The sequence below is a fragment of the Mirounga leonina genome, unplaced genomic scaffold (genome assembly GCF_011800145.1).
Source record: "Mirounga leonina isolate KUSES-001 unplaced genomic scaffold, KU_Mleo_1.0 Mir_94, whole genome shotgun sequence".
Classification (NCBI taxonomy): domain Eukaryota; kingdom Metazoa; phylum Chordata; class Mammalia; order Carnivora; family Phocidae; genus Mirounga; species Mirounga leonina.
The window spans coordinates 41,048,134-41,076,036 of record NW_023270855.1 but is presented as its reverse complement, the minus strand read 5'-3'; the positions used below and the strand labels follow the sequence as shown (position 1 = coordinate 41,076,036).

At 45.6% G+C, this 27,903-nt stretch overlaps 1 protein-coding gene across 3 annotated transcripts in view; it reads left to right on the top strand.

Annotated features, from left to right (window-relative positions):
• DAG1 (dystroglycan 1) overlaps positions 1 to 27,903 on the top strand; it is a 68,794-nt gene that overhangs the window by 17,684 nt on the left and 23,207 nt on the right. The window contains exon 1 of one of the 3 annotated variants that reach the window (XM_034998066.1): positions 23,133 to 23,392. The exons of the other annotated variants lie outside the window; for them this stretch is intronic. The gene's annotated coding sequence lies outside the window, so the exon portion shown is untranslated. Of the gene's footprint in view, positions 1 to 23,132; positions 23,393 to 27,903 lie in introns of those variants that run through there. 3 annotated transcript variants of the gene reach the window in all.

The following is a 27,903-nucleotide window of genomic DNA, read 5'->3' as shown; positions in this document are numbered from 1 at the left end:
TTTTATTTGAGAGAGAGCAAGAGAGAGAATGAGAAACAGCATGAGGGGAGAGAGGGTCAGAGGGGGAAGCAGGCTTCCCGCCGAGGTGGGAGCCCGATGTGGGACTCGATCCCAGAACTTCGGGATCATGACCTGAGCAGAAGGCAGTCGTCCAACCAACTGAGCCACCCAGGCGCCCCTATTTATTTATGTTAAAGTAGGCTCCACACCCAGCGTGGGGCTTGAATTCACCACCCTGAGATCAAGAGTCACATAGCCTATCAACTGAGCCAGCCAGGCGCCCCTAAAAAAATATATACATATATATATTTTAAAGATTTTATTTATTTATTTGACAGGGAGATATATAGCGAGAGAGGGAACACAAGCAGGGGGATTGGGAGAGGGAGAAGCAGGCTCCCTGCGGAGCAGGAAGCCCGATGTGGGACTCGATCCCAGGACCCTGGGATCATGACCTGAACCGAAGGCAGTCGCTTAACCGACTGAGCCACCCAGGTGCTCTATGTATATATATATATTTTATTTTTTTATTTTTTAAAGATTTTATTTATTCATGAGAGAGAGGGAGAGAGAGGCAGAGGGAGAAGCAGGCTCCCAAGGAGCAGGGAGCCCGATGTGGGACTTGATCCCAGGACCCTGGGATCATGACCTGAGCCGAAGGCAGACGCTTAACCATCTGAGCCACCCAGGCGCCCGGGTTGTATATATATATTTTAAATCAATCCTTTTTTTAATAGAAAATTGGCATATAACATTATATTAGTTTCAGGTGTGCACAATAATTGGGTCTTTGTATATACTCTAAAAATATATTTTTAAGCTGTTTTTAAACTTTACTAGTATAAAATAAAACAAAAATAGAGAAAACAAGACCTGCCCCCCCCAAAAAAAGTATAGCTTAGTGAATTACAAGGTCAAGAACTAGAGCTTCGCTGGCCCCACCAGAGGCCCCTTGGTGGGTCCCATCCTTGCTATAGCCCCCTCCCTCCTTCCTTCAAAGGTGACCCCCAACCTACCTTTGCATCCATTTCCTTCTGTCTTTTTGGTTTTATCTCCCCAATGTGTATCCTTAGGCACTGTAGTTTAATTTTGTCCATTTTTTAAAACTTCAGCTATCTTTTAAGTCTCTTTAATCTACAGATACCCCCTCTATCCCTTTTCCTTGCAATTATCTGCTCAAGACCCTGGACCCTTAGGCTCCCTGTGGGAGTCTTCCCACAGTCCAGATTTAGCTGATGGTGTCTTAGGGTGCAAGTCAGCATGCTCTTCTTCATATTTCCTGTGAATTGGCGGCTGGATCCAAAGGTTTTGATCAGCCTCAGGTTCAGACCCTCTGGCACAGCTGGGGTGGTTTGCATCTTTCGCCTGGAGGGCTGCTTTCCTCTTGTTCCACACTGCTCACAGCTGGTACCCAGAGCACCACTTCCCTGAGGAGAGGTCAGGCCCAGCCCAGCCAGGCCCAACCTCTCCGTGGCTCTGCAGTCCTCGTCAAACCAGTCTCTCCAATACCGGTGTGACAGGTGTTGCAAGAGGAAGAGCCTGGATGTTTCCTCTGCCCTAATTCACCGGATGGGCTCACAGCACCATCCATTCTCTCAGGCCCTCCCTTCCCCCTAACTCTCATGCCTCTGCCTTTCCCTGTCTGTCCCTCTTCTTGTCCCCTCTCTTCAGCTTTCCTCCTTTCCTTTCTCCCTTTGTTTATATGGTGTTTTGATGGGAAAAAGGTTTGAGGCTTAGGAGAGGGATTCTCATCTGGTTTGATTGCTCATCATCTCAGGGACTGTGGAAGCCTCATTTTACTCATCTGTAAAATGGAGGTGTTGGTCTTGATGATTTAAATGGTTGCCTCACACTCTGTCCCATGAGTATTGTGTTTTACAAATTTTCTGTGTCCGAAAGCTGTTTCAGCGGATTTTCTTCTCCTCGTAGGGCACAGCCCCAGTGGTAAGGAAATGGAGAAATGGGTAGAGCATAGAGAATGGCCAGAATCCAGTCTTTCCTCCTATCTGTGCCATTAGGCCGGTGGGCTGGGTGAGCAGTGGAAGGCTCGTGGGCTGTGGTCATGGCCTCACGTGCTGGTCTCAAGCTCTGGGGACAGAAACCTGCCCTTGAGCATGCGGAGGTGTGTCAGCTGCAAGTGCTGCGGATGTGCCGGCAGGGGGCTGAAGATGCGGGCATGTGGAGGCCAGAGATTCTTTCAGTGTGAGAACAGGCCCAGGCTCCAGGCCCGGGAACTTGTCAGCTGGCCCTGGCTTTCTTGTTTGTAACCCCACCCGGCTTACCCCAGAATTTGATGGGCAGCCCCAGCCTGTGTCTGCTGTGAGGGCAACTCTGTGCTTCCCTCCGACAGCCGCTGCTTGATCACTGTTGCTGTGGGGATCTGGAGATAACAGACTGTGCTAGCAGCGAGCCTAAGCCTCCGTATATGCTACGTACTGAGCCCACTGCCCTGCTGGGGGGACTTGCCCCCGAGCAGAGGTACCGTGTACTGGACCGGGATTTATCTGGCCTTCCCCTAGTGCTGAGACACTTAACATATGCCTGTGGTGTGTGTTTGTTGTGTTCTTATTTCACACATTCAGAATTTCATTTATTGTATACATAAGTGATTTCAAAGACAAGTAAATTCAGATTTTTGCCTGCATTGTGTCTGTCCACTAAGGTTGCTTAGGCCTAAGGAGGTAGACCAGGTTTTGTTTTCTTGGTTTGAACCCAAGTTTTCTGAGGGTTGTCCTTTAGGGAGGAGAAATGTAAGGAATTCCAGAGTCAGGGAGGTGTGGGCTGTGCTGGAGGAAGGGGAGGAAGGGCTGAAGAAGCTGCTTAGCAATGCTCAGGAGCTGCCCAGAGGAGTGGGTGTCAGGCAGCTAGCATGGCGGTGAGGGGAGTGCGAAATTTCCTGTGTGAGAGATCTTTACCATTTCATTTAAAAATTGAATTACTCAGAGGGCGCCTGGGTGGCATAGTCTCTTGAGCGTCCGACTCTTGGTTTCAGCTCAGGGTCGTGGGATCCAGCCCTGTGTGGGGCTCCGCACTCAGCGAGGAATCTGCTTAAGACTTTCTCTCCCTCGGGCGCCTGGGTGGCTCAGTTGGTTGGGCTACTGCCTTCGGCTCGGGTCATGATCCTGGAGTCCCGGGATCGAGTCCCGCATCGGGCTCCCTGCTCGGCAGGGAGTCTGCTTCTCCCTCTGACCCTCCCCCCCCATGTGCTCTCTCTCTCTCTCTCTCAAATAAATAAATAAATAAATAAATAAATAAAAAAGACTTTCTCTCCCTCTCCCTCTCCTTCTGCCTCTCTGCCCTGCACTTGCGCTCTCTTTCTCTCTCTCTCTCAAATAAATAAATCTTTTAAAACAATAGAATTACTCAGATTTTTGTGAGACACAACTATGGCTGCTTGCTTGGTACAGTAAAGCAGGAGTTAAAGCCATGTCTCCTGGTGTTTGCTGCTCTGGTGCTCTTTGGTGTCCGTGATCAGCGAGCAGTGAAAGTACTTAGAGGGAGTTCCTGCTTTCACCTCAGGTGGTCAGCAGGTAGTAGGCCCTGGCCAATTTATCCTAGGCCAGAGCTGAGTTTTCTCATTCTTCAGGCTTTGAAAACATATTCTTTTATAGATAAAGCTGTTTCACTGAATCTCTTGGTAACTAGTAGCATTTTTTTTTTTATGTCACCATTTTGTAAAAAATTGAAGTATAATTTATACATGTAGCTAAATGCACAAATCATAGATGTATAGCTCAACACATTTTTACATATGTATATACCACTCAGGTCAAGATATAGAACATTCCCAGAAGGTTCCATTGTGCCTTTCCCAAGTCAGCATCTCCCCAAAAGTAACCACTCTTCTGACCTCTGTCTTTGGGCTTAGTTTTGCTGCTCTTCACCTTCATGTAATGATCGAGTGTGTGTGTACTCTCATTTGTCTGCTTTTTTCTTGGTGAACATTAGATCTCTGATATCTGTGTGGTTCTGTACAGCAGTTCTCTTTTGTTGTATAGTATTTCATATGAATATATCATAATTTATTGCTCTTCCTGTTGGTAGACATTTGGGTTGTGTCATCACGAATAACACTGATACAGATGTTCTTGTCCATGTGTTCTATTGCTGTATACCTAAGAATGAATTGCTGGATATATTTGATGTTTTAATTACTGGGAATTTTGTATATATGCCTCTTGTATTTTATTTTTGAACATTTTATTATGGAAAATTTCAAGTACACTCAAAGACTAGAAGAGTGAATCCCTACTCACAATTCCAACCACTACCCCACCCCACATAATTTTGAATCATGTCTCAGACACATGTCATTTCATCACTCAGTGGTTTGGTGTATGGCTCTAGAGGATAATGTAAACCATAACATCTGCTGAAGGGCTTCATGCTCCTTCTCTCTGGTCCTGGTGTTCTCCAGGGTTTGTATTATGGTCCTCATGCCAGGGTATGGCTCCCAGTTCCTGTTACTCCTCATCTTGGTGAAGTTGCCTAGGTCATCTGGTTTTTCCAGGCAGCCTTCGAACCAGGAACTAACATGACAGAGAGTTGGGAAGGTCACTTTAGTAGGACTTTGGAATGTCCTTCGTTGTTGTGGGCACCACTTTCTGTTGGGTTGATTGTCCATGTGTATAAGTTAGACTGCTCTGAAAGATGAGTGTGGACTGGTGAGTACTTCTGTGCTTAGGTGCACCATTGCCTGTCTCGGATGGCTGCACTGGCTTGGGATAGATGGTTCTTTCCCCAGGGCCCCAAGAGTGGAGGGTGCCACCTCCAGGACAGCTGGGCTCCAGCGTTTCTGTCAGGCCCTACTCCTCAGTTGAAGGACAACGGGCATCAAACTTAGATTTGGACATAATGATGTAGAAAAGGTTAATGTTTTTCAGAACAGTGAAGCCACAGGATGAAGATTAGACTTGGGAGCCCAAAAACAGTCTCTAGCGTCCCTCCCCTGTCCTTGTGTTCAGCACTGGAGTTGTTCTGGGGTGGGCCCAGGAGGTGGCCTGGTTCAGAGGGCTGGTCCACGGAAGAAACAATGGGAGCAAAGAGCACCACAAATACCTTATTATTTGGAGTCATTCACCCATAAATTCTCCGTAGCAATTTTCCTCTGAGGTAGTCAAGTTTGACTAGAAAAACATAGCACCATGTTTTGATTCATTAGTCATCTGGATGCTCACCCTCCCAAACTGTCATGCTGGCTGACCACTACTCCCAGTTTGAATTTATGATACCTGCTGCCCATCATGGCCAATATGAGAGGGGCAAACTGCTCTCTCATGTGTTTCAGCCTGTCCCACCCTCCTTCCTCTTCTTATGTTGTTAATGAAGGAGTTTGCCAATAACTCAGTTTTAGTGAAAGTAAGGGAAAAGTCACCCATATCTTTAGGCAGGAACGTAAATTGAAGGCATTTTGCCAATATCTGTCAATTCTAATATATATAACCTTTGATCTGGCAATTCCACATCTAGGATTTTATGCTCAGATTTCCTCCCAGAAGAATGCAAGTATAAAAGTGAGAACATCCTTGGGGCCCCTGGGTGGCTCAGTCACTGGGCGTCTACCTTCAGCTCAGGTCATGATCCCAGGGTCCTGGGATCGAGCCCCACATCGGGCTCCTTGCTCAGCGGGGAGTCTTCTTCTCCCTTTCCCACTCCCCCTGCTTGTGTTCCCTCTCTCATGTTCTCTCTCTCTGTCAAATAAATAAAATAAAATCTTCAAAAAAAAAAAAAAGCATCCTTAGAGCAAAACAGGCAGGATATAGACACTTAGATGTGCTACAAGCAGCAAGGGTGAGTGAGGAGGTGGGTCCAGCCACTGGGGCTGAGGTCTCCCAGTTATAGTAAAATTTAAAAAGGAACAATTATGAAATATGTGATTTCATTTGAGCATTAAGAATGAATTAAAGAGGGATGCCTGGGTGGCTCAGCTGGTTAAGCATCTGCCTTTGGCTCAGGTCATGATCCCAGGGTCCTGGGATTGAGTCCCACATTGGGCTCCTTGCTCAGTGGGGAGGCTTCTCCCTCTGCCTGCCACTCTCCCTGCTTGTGCTTTCTCTCTCTCTGACAAATAAATAAATAAAATCTTTTAAAAAAAAAATAAAGAGGGGCGCCTAAGTGGCTCATTCGGTTGGGCATTTTTGCCTTTGGCTCAGGTCATGATCTCAGGGTCCTGGGATCGAGCCTCTGTGTTGGGCTCCCTACTCAGCAGGGAGTCTGCTTCTCCCTCTGCCTCCCCCCACCCCTACTCATGCTTATACACTTGCACTCTCTCAAATAAAATCTTAAAAAAAAAAATGAAAGAGAGGAGTGCCTGGGGGCACCTGGGTGGCTCAGATGGTTAAGCGTCTGCCTTCGGCTCAGGTCATGATCCTGGAGTCCCGGGATCGAGTCCCGCATTGAGCTCCCTGCTCGGCGGGGAGTCTGCTTCTCCTCCCTCTGACCCTCCTCCCTCTCCTGCTCTCTGTCTCTCGTTCTCTCTCTCAAATAAATAAATAAAATCTTTAAAAAAAAAAAAAGAGAGGAGTGCCTGGGTGGTTCAGTCGGTTAAGCATCCGACTCGATCTCAGCTCGTCTTGATTTCAGAGTTGTGAGTTCAAGCCCCTCATTGGGCTTGTGTGGAGGCTACTTAAAAAAAAAAAAAATGAATGAATTAAAGAGAGATGTAGTTGTTTGTGGATTTAGAGACACATTAAGTGTGTCATTTGTGGACAGCTTAAAAAAAAAAAAAAAGCCCAGCGTGGCGCCTACTTAAAAAAAAGAATGAATTAAAGAGAGACGTACTTGTTTATGGATTTAGAGACACATTAAATGTGCCATTTGTGGACAACTACTGAGGAAGCCCAGCCTGCCCACCTGAGGGCCTGGGATAGAAGCCTGCTTTTCACTTGTGCCCTATTGTATTATTGGAATTTGTTTTACCTCCATATGAATTACTTTTTTTTTTTAGAGAGGGGAGGGGCAGAGGGAGAGGGAGGGAATCTTTTTTTTTTTAAGACCTACCCATTTATTAGAGCGTGCACGCTTGCGTGCGTACGTGCACACGTGCGCGCGTGTACACACACATAGGGGAGGGGCAGAGAGAGAGAATCCCAAGCAGACCACCCCTAAGCGCGGAGCCCAATGCAGGGCTCCCTCCCACTACCCATGAGATCCTGATCTGAGCCGAAACCAAGAGTTGGATGCTTAACCAACTGAGCCACCCAGGCGCCCCCATACAAATCACTTTTATTGCATTAAGCCCTAAGGTAAGGACCAGACAGCTGATGGCATCATTGTGAGGCTTGCTGTGTATCTTCCAAGTCATGATCGGGAATTGTTAGTGGGGAGTCTGATGCTGAGAAACACTGGGTTAAGCCTGCCTTGATCTTGCGTCTAGTTCTGGGACCTCTGAACTTGGTGATGGTCTAGTCAGGGTTTTTTCTTCCAGGAGGGAAGGCTTCTGGGAAGGGAAGATGAAACTATTTTTAATCTTAAGCAAACATAGCCCAATGTAGTAATTTCAGGCCCCAGTGTGACATTTTCTTCCATTATAACCAAAGTCACTTTTAAAACAAATAAACATGGGCGCCTGGGTGGCTCAGTCGGTTAAGCGACTGCCTTCGGCTCAGGTCATGATCCCAGGGTCCTGGGATCGAGTCCCACATCGGGCTCCCTGCTCTGCGGGGAACCTGCTTCTCCCTCTCCTACTCCCCCTGCTTGTGTTCCCTCTCTGGCTGTGTCTCTCTGTCAAATAAATAAATAAAATCTTAAAAACAAACAAACAAATAAACAAAGCTCTTTTTTGTGTATTTTGTGTTTGTAGTGTTTCTGGAGGAAAATGCTTTTAAAATACCCGCATTTCCCCTTATAAACTTGGAGGGCTCAGGGGCCTAGTGGGATGTGTATTTTGAATCATGCAGTCTGGGAGTTTGGTGCCTGGACCCTGGAATGCTAGTGGGCAGAGTGCTGGGGTGTGAAGTAAGTGGTGGGGTTAGGGTTACATAGGCTGTCACAGTTTACAGAGCTCATGTGCTGACTTTGCCTTACAACTGTTGATGAATATCCCTGCTCTGCCAGGGAAGAATTGAGGTCCTAAGAGGGGAGGTGGGCCATGCCCCACATTCCTTTTTTTTTTAAGGATTTATTTGAGAAAGAGGGTGGGGGGGGCAGAGAGGGAGGGAGAGGGACAAGCAGGCTCTGCACTGAGTGCGGAGTCTGATTCGGGGCTTGATTTAATGACCCTGAGATCATGACCTGAGCCGAAATCAAGAGTCAGTTGCTTAACCGACTTGAGCCACCCAGGTGCCTCTTTTTTTTTTTTTTTTTTTAAGATTTTATTTATTTGAGAGAGAGCGAGTGTGGGCAGGGGCAGAGGGAGAGGGAGTGTGAATCTCAAGCAGACTCCGCACTGAGCATAGAACCCAGTGCAGGGCATGGGGCTTGATCCCACGACCCTGAGATCATGACCCGAGCCAAAATCAAGAGTCAGATGCTCATCCGATTGAGTCACCCAGGCGCCCTGAGATGCAGCTTGTTTTGATGATCAGCACTGGTTAAGGAGGTATCTGGCAGTTTTCTCTACTGTAAAGTTGCTGTCTTTCCCTTTGCCATTAGTAAGTAGTTTATGGTGGGACACTTTGAGACTGTGTAGATATCCTGTTTTTCATTAAACTTTGACCTTCTACTTTTAGCATCGATTGATAGTTCTAAGATTATTCCTTCTGTATTGGTGTCACTTTATTCTAAGAAGAGCTTTCTTGCCTCCCCCATTTATTTGTTCATTTGGTTATTGGTTTATAAGTTCATATTGCTAACTTAATGTGATTCTTGTCATTATTTTGATGCCCAGATTGTCCCAGGTTTGGAAGCAGGAGGCCCTTCTGTGTTCTTTTGACATGTCCCCATCATTGTTTGAGCACTCCCTGAAACTCTGATCCAACTAGATACTCCAGCCTCCTTGCCCCAGCCTGATATCCGCCCTTTCCATAAGGAGCCTTGGTGCCTTTCAGTTGAAATGACATTTAGAAACCAAGATATAGATGCATGGTACATCTTTTTATTTCTTGAAAGTCTTCTAAAACTAATTTTGTATTCAGTTACTTAATCATGTTGCAGTTGAATAAAGGAGTTTCATGAGTGTCCAGTTTTTTATTTTTGTTATAAGTGGAACAAGTGAACACGACCAGCAGAGTAAGCTGGACTTTAGCAACAAAATAAAAGAAGGTCCTGCCTGCTCAGAAAGAATGTATTGCTACTTAATTGGTAGGGAAATGATCAGAACCACTGAACTGATCTCTAAAGGGGAAGGATATCCCTGGATGTCGATACCAGGGACCCTGAAGTCCAGCTCCCGAGGCAGTGCCCATGACTGTTGTCAGAGCTTTGAACTAATGGTGCAGTGTCCCTTGAGGCAGTGGAGCACATGAACCCTGTGTTCCAGGTGGTCTTTGACATAGCTCTCCCTCAGGTGGGTGCCAGGGTCATGGGAAGACATGGGTCTGACCCGTGGCCTCCCTGTGCCGTCATTAGACTATGTGGGCAAATCAGAGCTGAGAATTTAACAAAGAAGAAAAGGTGTGTTGGAGGCTCATTAGAGAGTGGAGGGCTGAGTTTAGCAGGTTTCTGGATGAAGCAGCGTTTGGGGACTGGGAGCTGGAGGGTGAGAGGCAGCTAGAAAAAACTCCACTTAATGAACGCTTATGAGTGCTTCTTTTGGTGCCAGACAGTGAGGGTGGACCTGATCCGCAGGCAGCTGTCATGAGCTGCCTGGAATGCAAGAGCCGTGTGATGGCAGCTGTGGCTTGGGCAAGTTAATCTGGTGAACGGGGCTCCGGCTGCTGGCTCTGCCTCTTACTGGCTGTGGGTCTCCATTTTTTTCATGTTATAAGGGAGACGTTAGGTGTTCCATAGGGTTGCTGTGAGGATGCAGGGTCACATGCCAGTCTTAAGGTGTTGCATCCAGAACACGATACTCCTCATTATGGCAGCTGAGTGCAGGGTCAACCAGGGGAATAAGGTCACTGAGGAAGCAAGCTTAAGTTGGCTTTGGGTGGCCAGTGCATCAAAAAGGGGTGCCTTCTGCTCCCTTCTTCCTGAGAAGTCTCATGCTTGACCCTGGAGATGTGCAGCTGTTTGTGAAGTGGTAGAGCAAAGGGAAGGCATTAACTTTGGTAGAGTGCGTTTGAGGTAAAACACTGATTTGTGTTTGTTGAACACCTGTTCCATTGAAGGGTTGGGTTGCGTGCCGTGGGAGTGAGTGGTCCGGGTTAAGTGGAGCATAATTGTGCTGTAGGAACATCTGTGGCTCTGTGTTCAGGAGGACATGCTATGGAGTGTACTCATCAATAAATGAGTGGCAGGGATTGGACATGCTTGGATAGGAGGAAAAGCCCTCTTGGAGTGATGAAAGAAGGGCAGTCCTTGGGAGATAAGGACTTGGAGCCCAGTCCTGAAGATAAGTGGAGAACCTGAAGGTTCAGTAGACATGTCAATGCTGGGCAGTGATGCAGTGTCCCAGCTTGTGGAGGAGAGGAGCCCAGAGCCGAGTGACCAGAGGTCAGGCGTGAGCCAGGAGTCATGGGCAAGGCATTGGCCAAGCCTGGGGTGGGAGGGAGTGGAGAGATGACAGGTGAGGCAGGAGGCACCCAGGAGGTAGGAAGGGGGTAAGGATCCAGTGCACACTTTCTCAGGTCTTTGACCTATTTTTGAGCTTGACAGGAAGGCTGGGTCTTGACTCACGTCATTGGGTGGTAACAATGGGCCCATCTCCCATGAAAGACCGAGTGAAAGCAGGTGTCTGCCTGGGTCCTCCTGTCCCTTTCTTCCCAGTGTTCTTGGATGGACAGACTGGTCTAGGAAATAGAGGCCATACTCTGAGGCCTTGGCTTTCCCTGGTTGGTGCTGAACATTCTCCTCTACTCTGTCCAGGCCTTGCTGTTTGTCTCCCACTGAACCAGTCTGAGCTCAGGACCCAGGTGAATTAGGCCCTGTTCTGGCCCTCAGTGGATGCTCAGTCTAGTGGGGCAAGTTTTTATTGGGAAACAAGAGAAGCTCATATAATTTTTTTTGAGACTTTAGTCTTCTAAGTAAGAAGTAAAGATTTTTATTTTGTTCTTCGTGGAGAGATTGAAACACAAATGGAATGGGGTTGGAATTAAAGAGCAGGTAGGGGAAGGTAGGACAGTATTTGATACTGAGTAGATGGTCCAAATTTGTTGAATAAAAGTTATCAAGAACATAGTCCTATCATGTATGTTCTTATTAGAGCAAGGTGCTTATGGAGAAAGAAAAGTAATTTTTGCAAAAGCAGACAGTACGTGTTTCTGTAATACTTATCCAGTGTCTTTCATCTAAGGAGCAAAACAGATACCAAGTATCATTATTTAATTTGCCAATTGTCCAAATTATATCTGTCCATGCTATTGATTATTGTTGTAGTTGGTGTTATTTTATTCTGTATTTGGGTGATGGGCATTGGGGAGGGTGTGGGCTATGAGCGCTGTGAATTGTGTAGGACTGTTGAATCACAGACCTGTACCTCTGAAACAAATAATACATTATATGTTAAAAAAAAAAAAAAAAGATAGTAGGAAGGGAAAAATGAAGGGGGGGGGGAATCGGAGGGGGAGACAAACCATAAGAGACTATGGACTCTGAGAAACAAACAGGGTTGTAGAGGGGAGGGGGGTGAGGGGATGGGTTAGCCTGGTGATGGGTATTAAAGAGGGCACGTATTGAATGGAGCACTGGGTGTTATACGCAAACAATGAATCATGGAACATTACGTCAAAAACTAATGATGTAGTGTATGGTGATTAACATAACATAATAAAATTAAAAAACAAGAATACATAAAAAAAGAAAAAAGTCTTCTGAGAACAAACTTAGATTTATTTTTATTTTTATTATTTATTTATTTATTTGAGAGAGAGAGCACAAGCAGGGGAAGCAGCAGAGGGAGAGGGAGAAGCAGACTCCCCGCTGAGCAAGGAGCCCGATGCGGGGCTCGATCCCAGGACCCTGAGATCATGACCTGAGGCGAAGGCAGACACTTAACCGACTGAGCCACCCAGGTGCCCCTGAACTTAGATTTATAAAATAAAAATTTTTTAAAAATTCTGTTGGCCAAAAAAACCGCTGTTGCCCCGTTGCACCCTCTGTTGCTCTGTTCTCTGGAGTGCTGGGACCTCTGATAGTCACTGACCTCTTGCCTGCCTTATACCCAGAGGACAGTCACACCTGAGGTTTTGTTGGACAGGACTGCTTCTTTCCTGTCGAGGGGTAGATGAAGTTAGAACATGTTCACTCTCCTTCAGAATGTTTTGGAAATGATTTATTTAAAGCCCACTGTGTCGAGGCCCATAAGTGCTGTGCACTAACCATTGGCAGGCCTTGGTAGCCAGGCACTGCACTCAGTGTTGTGGAGTCATCCAGCAGGGCATGAGCCACGGGGAAGTAGCCAGTACCAGACAGGTGCACACTGGTCCTGGGTGAGGTGCGTAGTGAGTGGTGGAGGTGAGCCTTGTCACTTCCTTAGCTCCACGGTCAGTGACAAATTCAATACTAAGTAGTTAGTCTGTAAAAGCGAAAGATAGCTGAGATCACTGGATGCATTACAAGTAATCTAAAAAATGGATTTGCAGACTTTAAATTAGCCCTCGGTGAATTACTTATAGTTGCTTACTTTATAGGGTTACCCTCCCAGAAGCCGCTGCTCCGAATTGCAGCTTCACTAACGCTTGGGGTTTGAGAGGTGGAAACTCTGGTGTCAAGAGCATGCCGGGTGACTTCCTGCTTCTTCTTAGCCTTTGTGCATGTAGAGAGCTTGAGTGACTTTTTGAGGTGTCTGTGGATTATGAGAGCTTGATTACTTAAAAAAAAAAGAAAGAACTCTAGCTCTCTACATAAATAAACTGGTAACTGGTGAACAAATTTGCTATATTTTTAGTTCTTTGTCCTAAGGAAATCTGGATTTTCCTTTAAGCATTGGTTGAACATGGTTAATGATCTAAGGCCAGCAGAGGACTGGAGGGTGAAAATCATCTCTAAGGAACCTTTGGCTTCCTATTTGCTCCCTCTCCAATTGTGAGGGCAGGTTGCTGGGTGGGACACTTAACTTGGGTTGTAACACTGTGAGATCCTGAAGAGTTCCTACAGAGGGACTGACAGAGAGTGAGGGCTGTGGTTTTTGTGGTCATTTTCTCAACCAGGTAAGAAATGTCTCAAAGCCAACATGTCTTAACTGCCTCAGGATGAACAGTTTGGCAGGGGTGTGGAGGACACTCTCCCCCATTCCCTGTTGGTTGCGGCTTTGACTGTTTCATCTCTGCATTTCACACTCTCCCATACAGAAATCGTATCAAGAGATAACTAAGGTGGAGGGACAAGTGTTGGGACAGAGGCCAAATCCTGTTTAATCAGTCAAGCTCTGCAGGGCGGCTTAGTCTGAGGAGATAGAATCAGGGCTCTCGGATGCTCGCTCTTGCCGGTGACCTCTCTACCTTCCTGGTCTTTCCTCTTACTTATCAAGCAAGTTCTGAGCAGGTAGGGCAGCGTCTGTCCCCATGGCTCAGAGAGGGGCTAGCCAGTTAGGAGGTGTGTGTTGCCATGAAATTCCTGATAGTGTCCTCTTGATCCATGCATGAAAGAAATGCAAAGAGGAGGTTCTGGACTCTTAATTAGGTCTACTCCTAAGACCACAGAGCTTAAAAAAATAAATAAGAAGACCACAGAACTTCTGATTTAAGATTCACTGGACTGGTACACAGCGAGAGGACAAAGATAAATTTTCTGCTTACAGAAGAGGTCCTTTAAGTAGTCAACTCCCAGTGCAGATAACTACATGGAGACTGGGAAGGGCAGGGTGCCTATGTGGTCACTTTGTAAGTGTGTGTGTGTGTGTGTGTATAAAATGTGATCTCTACACCTAATGGGAGGCTCCAACTCATGACCCAAATGGAAATTATGAGTTGGCCACTTAACTGACTGAGGCGCCCCAGACCTGCACTCTTTTGATAAGATGGAAGATCCATTATACGTGGTGTGGAGGTGCCTGAGCTGGACACATTTCTCTAAATCTGAGGAGAAACGAGATTTAGATTCTCTCAGTCTCCTTAAGGAGCAGCCCAGCATCCTCTGCTGGGAAAGGCTAGCAATGCAGGCACTGACAGGACCTGGCCCAGAAGTTCTGCCCTCGCCAGTTCACTGTGGCAAGCCTGATTGTGAGGTCAGTGCGTCAGGCGTCCCTGTCCTGCTCAGCATTGGCCTTGCCTACTCCTCACTGCCTGATGACAGTGTAGCTGTGGCTTTGAGGAGCAGGAGTTCCAGAAGTCTGCAAGGCCATCTTTTGGCTGTTTTCTACAGCCTTCGGAAGCACACCTCTAAAACCTACCAGAGAAGTTTGTAATGATTTAGATTTTCTAGTTGTTGCAAGGCTGAGGTGGGTAGCAGGGCCAATTAGAGCCATATGTGGGAGGAAAGGAATTCAGCTAGCAAGAAAGCCTGAGCAAACGGAGTGGGTGCTAGTTGTGTCTTGTCCTTTTATAAACAGGGTTTGTTGGTCTGGCAGTTTCTGGCATGGTTGAAATATTCTTGAGGGTCGAGCCTTAAGAATGTGGCCCAAGGGCGCCTGGGTGGCTCAGTTGGTTAAGTAACTGCCTTCGGCTCAGGTCATGATCCTGGAGTCCCTGGATCGAGTCCCGCATCGGGCTCCCTGCTCGGCGGGGAGTCTGCAACTCCCTCTGACCCTCCCCACTCTCATGTGCTCTCTCTCATTCTCTCTCTCTCAAATAAATAAATAAAATCTTAAAAAAAAAAAAAAAAAAAAAAGAATGTGGCCCAAAACAAGAGCGTAGCCAAAGCAGGTCACAACTTTAAATACTGAAGGTTGAAGTATGTGCCTAGATAAACACTGGGTGCAGTGGCAGCCTTCCAGTGAAGGTGCAAGAACCCCCGTTCACCAGGGCGAGGGCACCCACTCCCAGCCTCTGTGTTGTGAGGCTGCTGGCATGGCCAAGGGCTGGGGTAAGGGGGGACCTGACTAGGGAGCTGGGGGTGCTGGGGCCACTTCGGTGTTCCCTCTGTTTTGGAGTCTGATGAGCCAATTAGGTCAGGAAAGCCAGCAGTCAGCACACTTCTTCTCAACTTAATTCATCCAAGTCATTAGCTTATTAGTTTTGAGTGATGGCACTTACTTGTAATCTTTTGTAGTATAATGGAAAAAATATCAGGAAACTCAGCTTTTAACTTCAGAGTGTGAAATCAGATGAAGGCTGCTTTTGTGCTTAGTGAATCATTTGAGGGATTTAGTGGAAACCGGTTCCCTATACTTTGACATCTGCCGAGGGCCTGCTTAGTGCTAAGCATCTACTGGGGGAGAGGGAAGCAGACGGCATGTTGCTGAGACCCCAGCAATGGACCTCTTCTGCCTCCTTTCCTCTCTGGGCAGCCCTTGGCATCCGGCCTTGACACAGACAGACATTGACCATCCTGCCCTCAAAACGTAGTCCCGCTCTACCTTTGTGCTGAGATGGAAAGGAGTTTGGATAGCCAGGGGAAGTCTGGGGAGTCAGAAGGAAACTTTTTAGTTCCAGTAAGCACCTACTTGGTGTTTCTAAATTTGCCAATTTATAATATATAAGTAGTTAGTTTTATTATCTCTTGTGCTTTATGACTTAGTAATGTGTGTAAATCTCAATTGAATATTTTTTATGATATTTGGGAACGCTGCCTGCATAGCAGATGAAGCTTCACACCTGGCACAGGGTAGGTAGTCGGTAAATATGCACTGAAGTGTAATTATTGTTGGGCTGTCTTGAGATAATTGTAATTTGCTTTAGTTGGGTTCTTGGATGCCACACAGGTACCCGGATGTGATAATTCATTCTCACTTGGGTTCTGCTGAGTCTGGCCGCCAACCTCTCACACTTATTCCCCACCTCCAACCCACCTCTTACTCCAGCTACTACAGCCAGATGGTCCTTGTCTTTGGGCTCAGTTTACCCTTTTCTTTTATATATATATTATTTATTTATTTATTTATTTATTTAACACAGACAGCGAGAGAGGGAATACAAGCAGGGGGAGAGTGAGAGGGAGAAATAGACTCCCTGCTGAGCAGGGAGCCGATGCAGGACTCGATCCCAGGACCCTGGGATCATGACCTGAGCTGAAGGCAGATGTTTAACGACTGAGCCTCCCAGGCGTCCCTCAGTTTACCCTTTTCTGTTCTCAGTGCCCAACCTGGGCATCGATAATTAAGACTGGACCTAAGCCTCATAAATGTTTTTTCTGAAGTCTAATTGGTGTGACTCTGAGTAATGTGTGTGTGTGTGCTGAGCAGGGAGCCTGATGCGGGGCTCGATCCCAGGACCCTGGGATCATGACCTGAGCCGAGGGCAGCCACTTAACCAACTGAGCCACCCAGGCGCCCGACTAATGTGTTTTTTAAAAAACTATTTATTTATAATTGTGGTAAAAATACGTAACCGAATTTACCATGTTACCCACTAAAGTTTTTTTTTTTAATTGTGGCAAAAAACATCTAACAGAATTTACCATGTTAATCATTTTTAAGTGTACAGTTCAGTAGTGAGTAATGTTTAACAGCAAGCGGCATACTGAGGTCAGTGGAGTGTAGAATGAACTGTTTCTCAGTGAGTTTTGTCACAGAAGATGTGAAAAATTGACCCAGATGAAAAACCACGGTCCAGTGGAGAATGGCCTGCAGCCCTGGGTTTTTGAGCCTTTTCCTTCCCTTCCTCTAGGACATGTTTGCGCCTGAGTGAGTTTGTACCCAGGTATTAAACCTTTGCTTCCTTCCTGCCTTTATTGAAAAAAACCAAACCACCATCAGCAGAAACCATTGCCCTTCCTGCACCTCTGCTTTTGGTATCTGTGATAAGTGAGAATTTGCAAGAGTTTTCCAAGTTCAAAGCAGCTTTTCTAATAAATGATTGTGTAGTGCTCGCTTCTCAGAGGTGATTTTTTTCTTCCACATGTTTTTACTTTAAGTGTCTTGCTATGTATGTAACCCTAGACTCCTTTGGTGGGTTCTCCAGCTCCCTGGTGGTGTCTCTGTGGGGCTGCCTCCAATACCTCTGGTGATATTCCCACAGCGCACAGGCCAGGAGGGAGCTTGCCTCATGTCAGGGAGTCCTCATCTGCCTCCGGAGCTGTGAGTTCTTTTGAGGTTACACCTTGAATCTTCACCAGTGACTTGGTTCAACATCTTTCTCATCTGATGCTAAAGAGTGAAAAAGGCCCGTTTTTAACTCAAAGCAGAGAAAGCTGCCTGTCTTTTTGGTATTTGGAGCCCAAATAAACAGTGACTTCACACTATTGTTTTCCATTGTGTGGAGTACATCCTGTTGGCCATCAGTTTGAGCAGTTTTAAACTGGTTAACCCTCCAGAATTTTTATATTAATGTTAGACTGACATTTGACATTTAATTTTAACTTCTGAGTGGACAAAAGCTTTTATTTTATTTATTTTGTTTTATTTATTTATTTGTTTATTTATTTATGAGAGAGAGAGAGAGAGAGTAAGCATGCACCCGAGCATAGTGCGGGGTGGGGGGGCAGAGGGAGAGGCAAAGAGAAGACTCTTAAGCAGGTTCCACACCCAGCAAGGAGCTGAATGGGGTAGCTCGACCTAACAGACCCTGAGATCATGACCTGAGCCGAAACCAAGACGCCCAACCAATTGAGCCACCCGCTGCCCCTGGACAAAAGCATTTTTGCTAGATGGAACCTAAAGCAATTGTTTCAGTTGGTTTTGCTTTTGACTTTTTCAAAACCATTTGAAACAGGGACATGGGATTTTATTGTTTGTTTGGTTTAAAAAGATAGTCCCATTTTCCTTAAATATTTTCATTACTACAGCGAATAGAAGCAGTTTGAGAGTTTAAGTACAGTTTTTAGGTAACCTAGCTATTGGAGAGTAGCAGTTCCTGGGAGTGGTGGGGTGGGCTGCCTCTGCCTTAGCCTCATTTTGTGTAGTTAGTAATGGATTGAATATTACAACTTTTCCTTCATTCTTAGAAAGCAAAAACTAGTAGGGAGCTGTTCTTTCAGAATTTTAGTTAAGATATCTTGGTTTCCTTCCCTGTGGGCTTTTCTGCATATGAGGAAACATTAAGTTTACTATGAATTGAGTTGGTGCCACATACGCATTTGTTCCTTGCATTTACTGAGTGGAAAGCATTTATTGACTGAACGTCCTGTGTGCATGGGGCTCTGGGGAGGCAGGCTGAGCAGAAGAGAGCTGCTTCTTTCCTGGAGCTGGGCTTCCAGTGGAATCTTCTAGTTCCCAGGGACCCGAGATACAGACATATATCTGTATGTATATATATATATGCCGCCGCCCCCCCTTCCCCTGCCAAACAAGGCACGTACTTCAGTCACATATAGCTGGGGATTAGTATTGGTGACAGGAAGGGCCAGAAGGATTCTTTCTTTCCTGCTGAACTCGCCTCCCGCCCCCAAAGTTTGGGGTCCTTGCCTGTCACTGTATAATGCTTTTGATTCCCTAGTTGCGTCCCCTGCTGACTGACTTGGTAAACTTAAAATACACTTGTCTCTAGGGCAAGTATTTGGTTTACAAAGGACACCACCTTTTAGGCATTGCTGAAAACTTGACTTTTTTTTTTTTTTTTTGCCTATCACTGGAGAGTCCCCAAGGTCGCAGGTGGAGAAAGAAAGCATTGGCATGGCCATTGGGAGATGCAGGGGATTGCCGGCTCCAACCCCGACTAGATCTGGTTCTTGTGAGTGAGGACACTTAGCTGAGCTGAGTCTTGGGGTCTGGGGCCCCCTGGGCTTCCCGTGCCCCCAGACTGTCCTTTCTTTGTCGGGGGCCCATGGCCCAGGAGCTTGGTGGGAGGTGGCCCTGCTCAGATGGTCTTCCTGTTGCCCACAGCCAGCGCCGTGGAAGTGCTGCCGCAGTGGTGCTGTTAGGTGCTGAATGTTCACCTGGCCCAGGGAGGGCTGCCGTGGGTACCTAGGGCACTGTGGGGCCCGCTTCCCTGGTGCTGCTGGCTCTTGGGGTAGGAGTGCAGGCTTTTACCAAGAGAGGAAGGAGACGGCAGCCTGAGTGGCAGCTCTGGGATAGCAGTGTCCCAGAGGGCTGTGGCCAGGCTTTGCAGGCTATACCACTTTTAAGGTTTCTCTGCCCCCCCTGGGGTGGAATGTCTAGAACTGAGGGGTGGAACTGCTGCTGCCTGCAGCTATGTCCATTTTTCACACTTTTTATCATGGCTGTTGAACATGTGTTTAGAGAGCCAGGGGCTTCATCAAGGCTCTGGGAAGGTCCCTCTCCACAGAGTTGTATTTCACCGGGATCGAGGGCAGCATTGAACTCAGACTTAGTGGCAGGCACTGCACTGGATACTGGTACAGAGGGAATGAGTTACCCATTCCCACTCCCCATTTTTCAGTAGATCTTCGGCAGCTTCTCTTAGCCAGATAGTGGTGAGTTCAGCTGAGACATAACATATTCTTGGGCTGCCCTGAGCACTTCCTGGTGCTCTAGAGGGTATAACGTGAGTGCACATACACAGTATTAAAATGAATGGCTGTGTTAGGAAGACTGGGTGATTCTGCCCGAGTCTTTCTCTGGTTCCTGAGCAACTTCTCTGTATTATGGCCACAGGCTCTGTGTGACCATGGTTGAATGTTACCTCTCTCGGGGCCTTGTTCCCTGAAAAAATGAGTAGGAGGATCTCTGGAGTGCCTCCATCTCTGAATAACCAAGTGTGTGAGTAAGAGACTATGGAAGAACCTTCCAATGGGATGTCCTAGTTTGGGTGTTTGAATGCAGCCTGCCAAGTTCCTAGCATGGGGAGATGTGACCCTTGCTTATAGGAAGGCAGCATCAGAAAGACACAGGCTGCTTTTTCCAAGTTTCCAAAAGCTCTTTTCTCCCCGGAGCAAGGAACACCAACATATAGCAGTTGGAGTTGTGCCCTGGACATCGCCTGCTTGCTAAATGCAGAGGCACTTAGTCATACCCATGAAACAGATACCCCATGTCGTCATGTGTCCGCAGATAGCCAACTGAGCTTATGTTCTTGGTAGGACAGGGTGTGTCTCATAGTGTTGCTGTTTTCAAATAAGCTGAGAATTTTTTTTTTTTATTTTTGTTCATTTATTTGACAGAGTGAGAGAGCACAAGCAGGGGGAGCTGCAGAGGGAGAGGGAGAAACAGACTCCCCTCTAAGCAGGGAGCCCCACGTGGGGCTGGATCCCAGGACCCTGAGATCATGACCCGAGCCGAGGGCAGATGCCCAACCAACTGAGCCACCTAGGTGCCCCTAAGCTGAGAATTTTTAAGTGGAGAATCAGATTAGAAAAGTAAAAGATTAACTGTATCTAAGAAGTAGAAAAATAAGTAAAGAGTAAAGACACAGGAAGAAGCTAAAAAAACAAAAACAAAAACCAAGTCCTGTATCCTCCCCATTCATTCTATTAGGTGTGTGTCTGGAACTTTGTGTGTGTTTGGTATACATTAGTGATTGCAACACATGTGTCCTTGCTGCTCCATAGCTTCCAGTCTTGTGGGGTGTTGGTTGAGCTGAGCACTTTACTAAGTAAGAGTTACAATGTATAAGAAAGGAAAGGCCATTAAGAGAAGCACTATGCAACAGTGAACTCCAAAGTTACAATTTAAAATAGTATAAAATGGGTGCCTGGGTGGCTCAGTTGTTAAGCCTTCCGCACAGGTCATGATCCTGGGATCCTGGGATCAAGCCCCACATCGGGCTCCCTGCTCAGTGAACCTGCTTCTCCCTCTCCCACTCCCCTTGCTTATGTTCCCTCTCTCTGTCAAATAAATAAAAAAAAATTAAAAAAAAAATAGTATAAAACAGAAGACCTAGGCAATTCTAAAATTACGTGATAAAATAAGCTATAAAAGGGGTACACAGGCACAGACAGTCAGGAAACTGGGAGATACAAAAACACACACAAAAGAATTAAAAAAAAAAAACCTTTAACTTGGGGCACTTGATAGGGATCTGAGAAGACCTCTATCCAGAGTACGGTGAACCTGCATGTTGAGGAGTCAGAGTGTTTCCTTCTTTGCCTTTCCTGGTGGAGGACCCTGCAGCAGTCACAGGGAGTTAAGTGGTTCTTGGAGCTGATGCCCACAGGACCCCAGCTTCTAAGTCGCTGGTCATTTGGTGTCCACTTGAGGAAGTGTGTCATTTAACACTGCTGGCAAGTCTGTGCTGGGCAAAAGTGACACAGCCAGATGGCTGGAAGGAGAAGTCCCTTTTGGGGAATGGGTCTGAAATCCCATGAGAACTGCCTGGTTACTTATGGCCTTAGGGTATAAGAAAGGAAAGGCCCCACATCAGGCTCCCTGCTCAGTGGGGAGCCTGCTTCTCCCTCTTCCACTCCCCCTGCTTGTGTTCCCTCTCTCGCTGTGTCTCTCTCTCTCAAATAAATAAATAAATCTTAAAAAAAAAAAAACTTTCTGGATTCTCAGTTCTGTTCCATTAATTTATTATGTGTTTGTCTCTCTACTAATATGGTCTTGGTTATTGTACCTTGCTAAATTTGGTATTAGGTAGAATAATTCCTCTTTTTCAAAATTGTTTTTTGGCGGGTGCCTGGGTGGCTCAGTTGGTTAAGCGACTGCCTTCGGCTCAGGTCATGATCCTGGAGTCCCAGGATCGAGTCCCGCATCGGGCTCCCTGCTTGGCAGGGAGTCTGCTTCTCTCTCTCAACCTCCCTCCTCTCATGCTCTCTATCTCATTCTCTCTCTCAAATTAAAAAAAAAAAAAAAAATCTTTAAAAAAAAATTGTTTTTTGGCTATTGTAGTTCCTTTGCCTTTCCATATAAATTTTATTTTTTAAGATTTATTTGAGAGAGAGAGAGCATGAGCAGGGAGGAAGGGCAGAGGGAGAGGGAGAAGCAGACTCCCTGCTGAGCAGGGAGCCCGATATGGGGCTCCATCCCAGGACCCTGGGATCATGACCTGAGCCGAAGGCAGATGTTTAACTGACTGAGCCACCCAGGTGCCCTCCATATAAATTTTAGAATGGTCTTGTCTATGTATACAAAATTTCTTGCTGGAATTTTGATAGGGATCACACTTGAATTAGTTTCCTAGGGCTGCTGTAAAAAATTACCACAATTTTAGTGGCTTAGAGGAATATACATTTATTCTCTCATCGCTCTGGAGGCCAGAAGTCCAAAATCAAGGAGTTGGCTAGGGCTGTATTCCCTGTGGGCCTCGGGAGGAATTTATTCCTTGTCTATTCTACTTTCTGGTGACTGGTGGCATTCCTTGGCTTGTGGCCATATCACTCAAATCTTTCCTCAATTTTCACATCCCCTTCTCCCTCCATGGTGTGTATAATCTCCCTCTGCCTCTTTCGTATAATGACAATTGTGGTTGGATTTAAGGCCCACCTGGGTAATCTCCCTATGTCAACATTCTTTTTTTTTTTTTTAAGATTTTATTTATTTATTTGACAGAGAGAGACACAGCGAGAGAGGGAATACAAGCAGGGGGAGTGGGAGAGGGAGAAGCAGGCTTCCTGCTGAGCAGGGAGCCCGATGTGGGACTCGATCCCAGGACCTGGAATCATGACCTGAGCCTAAGGCAGACGCTTAACGACTGAGCCACCCAGGCACCCCCCCATGTGAAGATTCTTAATTAATCTGGGAGACTCTTCCTATAAACTAACATTTACAGATTACATGGTTTAGGACCTAGTATCTTTGGGGGGCCATTATTTAGCCTATTACAAATCTGTATAACAGTTGGCAAGAATGGACACCTTTACTGTGTTGAGCCTTTCAGCCATTAACACAATATGTCCCTTTGTTTGTTTAGATCTTCTTTGATTTCTTTCACCAGTGTTGTATAGTTTCCAGCATATGAATCCTGTGTATGTTTTGTTAGGTTTGCACCTAGGTATTCATTTTTTGAGTGATTGAAATGGTATTATATTTTAAATTTGGTGTCTACATGTTCATTTCTAGCATGTAGAAATACAAGTGATTTTTGTATGTATATTTTGTATTCTGTGATCTTGCTAAACTCATTTATTTTAAGATCTTGCTTTGTAGATTCCTTGGGATTTTCTGCATGGATAATTATGTTACCTGCGAGTAGGAGCAGTTTTATTTTTTCCTTTTTTTTTTTCTTTCTGACCTATATGTCTTTTGTTTCCTTTTCTTGCCTTATTATTGCTGTCTAGAACTTCTAGCACTATGTCAAATAAGAATGTAAGAGCAGACATCCTTGCCTTGTTTCTGATCTTAAGGAGAAAGCATTCAGGCTGTTACCATTAAGTATAATGTTTGCTGTATGTTTTTTGTAGATGCTCTTTATCAAGTCAAGAAAGTCCCCTCTATTCCTGCGTTTCTGAGTGTTTATCACAGATGGGTGTTGAATTTTGTCAGGTACTTTTTCTGCATCAGTTGATATGATTATGTGATTTTTGTTCTTTAGTCTGTTAGTATAGTGGATTATGTTGATTGATTCTCAAATATCGAACTGGCCTTGCATCCCTGGAATAAGTACCACTTGGTCATGGTCCTGTATAATTCTTTTTATTTGCTAAATTCTATTTGATAAAGATTTTATTTTTAAGTAATGTCTACACCCAGTGGGGCTCAAACTCACAAACTCGAGATTAAGAGTTGCATGCTGTACCGACTGAGCAAGCCAGGTACCCCTGATAAGTTTTTTTTTAATTTATTCATTCGAGACACAGGGATACAGAGAGAGAGAGAGAGAATATGAGCAGGGGGAGAAGCAGAGGGAGGGGAGAAGCAGGCCCCCCGCTGAGCAGGGAGTCCGATGCGGGACTCGATCCCAGGACCCTGGGATCATGACCTGAGCCGAAGGCAGACGCTTAACCATCTGAGCCACCCAGGCGCCCCCCCCCCCCGATAAGTTTTGTTACAGATTTTTGTGTCTGTTCATGAGTGATATTGGTCTGTATCCTTACCCTCCTCTTTTTTTTTGGTACTGTCTTTGATTTTGATATCAGGGTAATGCTACCTTCATGAAATGAATAGGGAGGGGCGCTTGGCTTGGTTGGTACAGTTTGTAGAACATGTGACTCTTGATCTCAGGGTCATGAGTTCAAGCCCCATGTGTGGCATAAGAGTTTACTTAAAATTTAAAAAATAATAAAAAAAATAAAATGAATAGGGACGTGTTCCCCCTTCTACTTTCTGGGAAAGATTATGTAGGATTAGAGTTAATTCTTCTTTATTTTATTTATTTATTTGACAGAGAGAGACACAGCGAGAGAGGGAACACAAGCAGGGGGAGTGGGAGAGGGAGAAGCAGGCTTCTCCCGGAGCAGGGAGCCCTATGTGGGGCTCGATCCCAGGACCCCAGGATCATGACCTGAGCCGAAGGCAGACGCTTAACGACTAAGCCACCCAGGCACCCCTCTTCTTTAAATATTTGGTAGAATTTGGTAATGGAAACATCTGGGTCTGGAGGTTTCTTTTTGTGGGAGCTTTTATTTTTTATTTTATTTTTTTTAGATTTTATTATTCATTAGAGACAGAGAGGCAGAGGGAGAAGCAGGCTTCCTGCAGAGCAGGGAGCCCAACACAGGGCTTGATCCCAGCACCCTGGGATCATGACGTGAACCGAAGGCAGACGCTTAACCCACTGAGCCACCCAGGCACCCCTTTGTGGGAGTTTTTAAATTACAAATGCAAATTCCTTAATAGTTTCCTTAATAGAAATTGTTTGTATGATATTGGGTGAATTGTGGTAGTTAGTATTTTTTTAAGGAATTGGTCTGTTTTGTTTTGATTTGTCAAATCTTTTTTTTTTTTTTTTTAAGATTTTATTTATTTATTTGAGAGAGAGTGAGAGCATGAGCTGGGAGAGGAGCAGAGGGAGAGGGAGAAGCAGAACTCCCCGCTGAGCAGGGACCTGACACAGAGCTCAATTCCAGGACCCTGGGATCATGACTCAAGCCAAAGGCAGACGCTTAACCTGCTGAGCCACCCAGGAGCCCCTCTATTTTTGTTTTTAATTTCATTGATTTCTGCTCTTTATTCTTTCTTTCCTTGTGCTTGCTTTTGGTTTATTCTGCCTTTTTTTTTTTTAAAGGTTATTTTGGCGGGAGCATAACATTATTGGTTTGAGGCTTTTCCTTTTTTTCTGGTGGATTCAGTGCTATAAGTTCATCTCTAATCACTGCTTTAGCTGTGTTCCACAAATTTTAACATACCCCACAAGTGTATTTTTATCTTCATTCAGTTCAGTATAATTTATTTCCATTGATATTTCCTCTCTGACCCAAGGATTGTTTAGAAGTATGTTGCATAGTTTTTGAGTGTTTGGAGATTTTCCTAATTGTCCTCCTGTTACTGATTTCTAGTTTGATTCCATTGTGGTTAGAGAACACATTTGGTGTTAGTTCATTTCTTAGAAGTTTGTCAGGGTTTGATTTATGGCTCCAGATATGGTTTATTTGGATATATGTTCCGTGGACATTTGAAAAGAATGTATGTTCTGCTGTTGTCAGGTGGAGGGCTCTATAAATGTTGATTAGATCAGGTTGATTGATATTTTTGAATTCTTTTGTATCCTTGCTGATTTTCTTTCTAGTTGCTCTCAATTGTTGAGAGTGTGGTGTTGAACTTTCCAAAACTAGAATTGTGGATTTGTTTATTTTTCCTTTTAGTTCTATCAGTTTTTGCTTCACAAATTTTATAGTTTTGTTGTTTGGTACGTGTACATTTAGGATTGTTATTCTTGGTAGCTTGAGCCTTTTATCACTATATAATTTTCCTCTGTCTCTGGTAATTGTCTTTGCTCTGAAGTCTACTTTATCTGATATTGATAGAGCCTTTCTTGCTTTCTCTTTTTTTTTTTTTTTAAAGATTTTATTTATTTATTTGAGAGAGAGAGAATGAGAGAGAGAGAGAGCATGAGGGGGGGAGGGTCAGTGGGAGAAGCAGACTCCTCGCTGAGCAGGGAGCCCGATGTGGGACTCGATCCCGGGACTCCAGGATCATGACCTGAGCCGAAGGCAGTCGCTTAACCAACTGAGCCACCCAGGCGCCCATCTTGCTTTCTCTTAATGTGTGCATGTTGTGTCTTTTTCTGTTCCTTTACTTTCTACCCACCTATCCTTGTCATCTCGGAATTGTCATTTATTGATTGTCTTCTTTAAATTCAGTTTGAGATCTTCCTGGTTCTTGGTATGAGTGATTTTTTTTTTTTGAGAGGGAAAGAAGGGGTTGGGGTGGAGGGGTGGGGGGAGCAGAGGGAGAGGTAGAGAGAATCCCAGGCAGGCTCCACACCTAGCACAGAGCCTGATGTGGGCTCAGTCCCACAACCCTGAGATCATGGCCTGAGCTGAAACCAAGAATTGGATGCCTAACCAACTGAGCCACCCAGGCACCCCTGATGAGTGATTTTTGATTGAAACCTGAACAATTTTGTATTTTGTTCTGAAACTCTGATTTTTTTTTTAAAGATTTTATCTACTTATTTGAGAGAGAGAATGAGAGACAGAGAGCACGAGAGGTCAGAGGGTCAGAGGGAGAAGCAGACCCCCCGCTGAGCAGGGAGCCCGATGTGGGACCCGATCCCGGGACTCCAGGATCATGACCCGAGCCGAAGGCAGTCGCTTAACCAACTGAGCCACCCAGGCGCCCCCGAAACTCTGATTTTTTACCTGGCTTTTTCTTTTTCTTTCTTTTTTTTTTAATATATTTTTTTAAGATTTTATTTATTTATTTGAGAGAGAGAGAATGAGAGACAGAGAGCATGAGAAGGAGGAAGGTCAGAGGGAGAAGCAGACTCCCTGCCGAGCAGGGAGCCCGATGCGGGACTCGACCCCGGGACTCCAGGATCATGACCTGAGCCGAAGGCAGTTGCTTAACCAACTGAGCCACCCAGGCGCCCCTACCTGGCTTTTTCTAATACTCTGGCAGGGGACTGGTGAGGGAGGTACTGCCTGATTACTGGGAAGTAGAGGTAGAAGGCCAGGTTCCTTACTCAGCCTTTTTTTTAATTGAAGTGTAATTAACATACAGTATTCTATTAGTTTCAGGCGGACAACATAGTGATTCAGTAGTTCTGTACCTTCCTCTGTGCTCACCATGATAAGTGTAGAGTCACCATCTGTCACCAAACACTATTACAGTATTATTGACTATATTCCCTATGCTGTACTTTTTATCTCCATGACTTACTTGTTTTATAACTGGAAGTTTGCACCTCTTTTTTTAAAAGATTTACTTATTTATTTGAGAGAGAGCAGTGTGAGCCTGGGGGGCGGGGGAGGGTGCTAGGGATGAGGGCTGAGGCAGAGGGAGGAGAGAAGCCGACTTCCTGCTTAGAGCGGAGCCCCAGTTCAGGGCTTGATCTCAGGATGCTGAGATCAGACCTGAGCTGAAATCAAAAGTTGGAGGCTTAACCCACTGAGCCACCCAGGGGCCCCATGTTTGTACCTCTTAATCACCTTTATCTGTTTCACCCATCCTCCCACCCACTTCCCCTCTGGCAGCTACCAGTTTGTTCTATTTAAGAGTTGGATTTTGTTTGTTTGCCCCACTCAGCCTTTTTTGACACCTGAAGCCTGGTGAAGTGTTTGTTAACTGCTGGGTAGGGGTGAGAATTCTCGTTCCCTCTTTACCATTGAGCAGTGGTAAACGTTCTGACACTAGTTCTTCTCTGACACCAGCACTGCAGGAAGTGGGAGATACTCCTTGTTACTCTTCAGATGGGCATAGAAATCTAGGTTTGGTTTCCACTGACACTGAGGGAGTAGAGAAGTAGGCCAGGTGGTGCATTGTTACTGGCCAGTGGGGGTAAAAGTCCCAGCTCCCTACTTGGCCTTCTCTGTTACCACCCCAGTGGGGATGTTAGGGAGCCTTATTACAACCTCATGAGGGTGGAAGTCTAAGGCTCTCCATTTGGCCTTTGG